The sequence below is a fragment of the Schistocerca gregaria genome, unplaced genomic scaffold (genome assembly GCF_023897955.1).
Source record: "Schistocerca gregaria isolate iqSchGreg1 unplaced genomic scaffold, iqSchGreg1.2 ptg000439l, whole genome shotgun sequence".
Classification (NCBI taxonomy): domain Eukaryota; kingdom Metazoa; phylum Arthropoda; class Insecta; order Orthoptera; family Acrididae; genus Schistocerca; species Schistocerca gregaria.
The window spans coordinates 80,001-85,000 of NW_026061862.1; the positions used below are offsets into that span (position 1 = coordinate 80,001).

At 53.5% G+C, this 5,000-nt stretch overlaps 1 non-coding gene across 1 annotated transcript; it reads right to left on the bottom strand.

Annotated features, from left to right (window-relative positions):
- Positions 1–302: 302 nt before the first annotated feature.
- On the bottom strand, positions 303–2,195 carry LOC126311672 (small subunit ribosomal RNA). Its single transcript, XR_007554786.1, has one exon. It is a non-coding gene; the product is annotated as a small subunit ribosomal RNA (ribosomal RNA).
- Between the last annotated feature and the right edge of the window lie 2,805 nt (positions 2,196–5,000).

Here is a 5,000-nt window from a genome sequence, read left to right on the forward strand (position 1 = left end):
CTGACGGCCCCTGTTCCACTATTTTTTTTTGTGTCCAACGGCCTCACAGCCGATGGGCGTCGTACGGCTCCACACCGGAGCGGACAGGCACTCGGGCGAACGTCATTCAAAACCGGCGCCAGGCGCCAGGTACCGCAGGCCAGCCGCTCCAGAGCTTCAGCGCTCGTACCACACAACAACAACAACACTTCCGCTAGTTTTGAGAGGCACGCGTGGTTCCGCACGCGGCGCACGGCCACTGCCGTACAGGTAGCGTGTTGCGCGACACGACACGCACATCGAAAGACATGCAGTCTAGTCGGTAATGATCCTTCCGCAGGTTCACCTACGGAAACCTTGTTACGACTTTTACTTCCTCTAAATGATCAAGTTTGGTCATCTTTCCGGTAGCATCGGCAATGACAGAGTCGATGCCGCGTACCAGTCCGAAGACCTCACTAAATCATTCAATCGGTAGTAGCGACGGGCGGTGTGTACAAAGGGCAGGGACGTAATCAACGCGAGCTTATGACTCGCGCTTACTGGGAATTCCTCGTTCATGGGGAACAATTGCAAGCCCCAATCCCTAGCACGAAGGAGGTTCAGCGGGTTACCCCGACCTTTCGGCCTAGGAAGACACGCTGATTCCTTCAGTGTAGCGCGCGTGCGGCCCAGAACATCTAAGGGCATCACAGACCTGTTATTGCTCAATCTCGTGCGGCTAGAAGCCGCCTGTCCCTCTAAGAAGAAAAGTAATCGCTGACAGCACGAAGGATGTCACGCGACTAGTTAGCAGGCTAGAGTCTCGTTCGTTATCGGAATTAACCAGACAAATCGCTCCACCAACTAAGAACGGCCATGCACCACCACCCACCGAATCAAGAAAGAGCTATCAATCTGTCAATCCTTCCGGTGTCCGGGCCTGGTGAGGTTTCCCGTGTTGAGTCAAATTAAGCCGCAGGCTCCACTCCTGGTGGTGCCCTTCCGTCAATTCCTTTAAGTTTCAGCTTTGCAACCATACTTCCCCCGGAACCCAAAAGCTTTGGTTTCCCGGAGGCTGCCCGCCGAGTCATCGGAGGAACTGCGGCGGATCGCTGGCTGGCATCGTTTATGGTTAGAACTAGGGCGGTATCTGATCGCCTTCGAACCTCTAACTTTCGTTCTTGATTAATGAAAACATACTTGGCAAATGCTTTCGCTTCTGTTCGTCTTGCGACGATCCAAGAATTTCACCTCTAACGTCGCAATACGAATGCCCCCGCCTGTCCCTATTAATCATTACCTCGGGTTCCGAAAACCAACAAAATAGAACCGAGGTCCTATTCCATTATTCCATGCACACAGTATTCAGGCGGGCTTGCCTGCTTTAAGCACTCTAATTTGTTCAAAGTAAACGTGCCGGCCCACCGAGACACTCAACAAAGAGCACCCTGGTAGGATTTAAACGGGGTCCGCCTCGGGACGCGAAAGCACCCCTTCGGCTCGCCCCACCGGCAGGACGTCCCACGATACATGCCAGTTAAACACCGACGGGCGGTGAACCAACAGCGTGGGACACAAATCCAACTACGAGCTTTTTAACCGCAACAACTTTAATATACGCTATTGGAGCTGGAATTACCGCGGCTGCTGGCACCAGACTTGCCCTCCAATAGATACTCGTTAAAGGATTTAAAGTGTACTCATTCCGATTACGGGGCCTCGGATGAGTCCCGTATCGTTATTTTTCGTCACTACCTCCCCGTGCCGGGAGTGGGTAATTTGCGCGCCTGCTGCCTTCCTTGGATGTGGTAGCCGTTTCTCAGGCTCCCTCTCCGGAATCGAACCCTGATTCCCCGTTACCCGTTACAACCATGGTAGGCGCAGAACCTACCATCGACAGTTGATAAGGCAGACATTTGAAAGATGCGTCGCCGGTACGAGGACCGTGCGATCAGCCCAAAGTTATTCAGAGTCACCAAGGCAAACGGACCAGACAAGCCAATCCGATTGGTTTTGATCTAATAAAAGCGTCCCTTCCATCTCTGGTCGGGACTCTGTTTGCATGTATTAGCTCTAGAATTACCACAGTTATCCAAGTAACGTGGGTACGATCTAAGGAACCATAACTGATTTAATGAGCCATTCGCGGTTTCACCTTAATGCGGCTTGTACTGAGACATGCATGGCTTAATCTTTGAGACAAGCATATGACTACTGGCAGGATCAACCAGGGAGCTGCGTCAACTAGAGCTGAGCAGCCGGCCGCCCGGGAGTGTGTCCCGGGGGCCCGCGCGAACACGCAAGCGTCCGCTCAATTATTCTGCAAACAGGAGGAGGCCGAGCTCCCCTGCACGATACACCTCGAAACCCTCTCAGGTCCCGGCGGCGCGCAGCGCCGTCCTAGGTACTTGGTCGGTTTCGAGAGAGGCGCAATCGCCCGGAGTTAGGCGAGTAGACGGTTTTAGTGCGAACACCCTTGCTCCCAACTGAGCTTGCCGCTGCCGACAGAGGCCCGGGAGCGTGCTGTCGTGGCATTGCCGGCGGGAGACAACACGCGCCACCTATGGTGACCGGCAGCTCCAACGCCAGCGCCACACAAGGGCAAAGCCCCACTTGGGTGCAGAAGCGAACTCTCCCAGCACAGCGCACGCGCCAACACGTCCGCACAACTGCGATACAAACCACCTGCGAGAACCGCTGGGGCGACCGAGCAGCAGACGGCGTCGCGGCGCCGAGTGCCAGGCGGCGGCGCATCCTCAACGCACACAGTTCTCAATCAGACCAGCACACTGCAGATGTCCACCGCGCTTCGCACCGGGCTCGGCTGAACCAACTTTGGCCGCCAGGCGCCGCGTGCAGGGTGCGCCGCAGCGTAGCTGCGCCGCCTGCCGGGCCCGTCGGCTGGCGCTCCTGCCACTCGGCGCCCCCCACCAGCCGGCTGTTGCGCGTGCGCCCACGCAGCGCGCGGCCAACACGCCGGGCGGCCCCCCTTCACCGGCCGGGAACAGTCCCACCAAGCCACCGCCGCGTATCGCTTCATACCCACATGGGCCTAGTCACGTGTGTGGATGTGGCGGGTACCGCTGAAACAACCGGTTAATAGCTGTACCGATCGTCGCCATCACAGATTCACCTCCAGCGTGAACAACCGCTCAACAACGGATTTCCAGTTCATTTGCGTATCTTGGGCAGTAAACGTAGATGTCCACCTACATTTGCGAATTCAACAATTCTTGCATGCCAGGATGTCATGTGTCACGACACGCTACATCAGACCACATACACACTGCGACATGTGCAGAAGAGAACACGTGGAAGGTGGCCCGCGCAAGTATGCGATGTCCCTTCCGCGATCCACTGTCAACCGGCATCTGCGGCATGTCCCAGATATGGAACGCGGTCCACCAGGGTAGCACTTTGTGTGAGGCAATACGACAAAGTCGGAATACACGCGTCACTACATCAGACGGCTCACGCTGACCTGACCTGACCTGACCTGACCTGACTCACCGCACCACCACCCCCAGCGACCCAGGGTGACATACAATGCGTTCGTACGTTCCTCCCACACGCCTCTACGGCGTACCACAGTGCAACCTAGCTGTTATTGGGAGACGAGACAAGTAGCATCGAGCACAACATATGGAAATTGAGATTCGACACCGTTGGGCACAGCCAGCGTACAGTCACACGTATCACACTACTTCACTCTGTACGTAACTACCGATGATCGGTACAGCGTGTGGGTTACGCGTACGACATCAGCGGACAATGGACACAGACCATACCACGACGTACACTGAGGGCGTCGACATCTGAATGCAACTGAACAGCTGCGAGGCTCATTTAACACTCACACGCCAGACCGACCAGCTTGAGAGGACAGAGACACAAAGAGGGGGACAGAGGGGGGGGGGGGGCCGATATAGTCCTATTGCAGTACAATTGACAGTGGATAGCGGGAATATGTGGAAAGTAAGCAACACTCGCAAGACATCTACATGAGGATAACAACGACACCAGAGATTCCGAGCAGTGAACTATGTTAGGCAAAGGGACAACGTGGGTTAGGTTAAGGGACAACGTGGGTTAGGTTAAGGGACAACGTGGGTTAGGTTAAGGGACAACGTGGGTTAGGTTAAGGGACAACGTGGGTTAGGTTAAGGGACAACGTGGGTTAGGTTAAGGGACAACGTGGGTTAGGTTAAGGGACAACGTGGGTTAGGTTAAGGGACAACGTGGGTTAGGTTAAGGGACAACGTGGGTTAGGTTAAGGGACAACGTGGGTTAGGTTAAGGGACAACGTGGGTTAGGTTAAGGGACAACGTGGGTTAGGTTAAGGGACAACGTGGGTTAGGTTAAGGGACAACGTGGGTTAGGTTAAGGGACAACTTGAGTTAGGTTAAGGGACAACTTGAGTTAGGTTAAGGGACAACTTGAGTTAGGTTAAGGGACAACTTGAGTTAGGTTAAGGGACAACTTGAGTTAGGTTAAGGGACAACTTGAGTTAGGTTAAGGGACAACTTGAGTTAGGTTAAGGGACAACTTGAGTTAGGTTAAGGGACAACTTGAGTTAGGTTAAGGGACAACTTGAGTTAGGTTAAGGGACAACTTGAGTTAGGTTAAGGGACAACTTGAGTTAGGTTAAGGGACAACTTGAGTTAGGTTAAGGGACAACTTGAGTTAGGTTAAGGGACAACTTGAGTTAGGTTAAGGGACAACTTGAGTTAGGTTAAGGGACAACTTGAGTTAGGTTAAGGGACAACTTGAGTTAGGTTAAGGGACAACTTGAGTTAGGTTAAGGGACAAATTGAGTTAGGTTAAGCGATAATCTGGTACAGCCACAGTTAGGTTAAGCGATGATCTGGTACAGCCACAGTTAGGTTAAGCGATGATCTGGTACAGCCACAGTTAGGTTAAGCGATAATCTGGTACAGCCACAGTTAGGTTAAGCGATAATCTGGTACAGCCACAGTTAGGTTAAGCGATAATCTGGTACAGCCACAGTTAGGTTAAGCGATAATCTGGTACAGCCACAG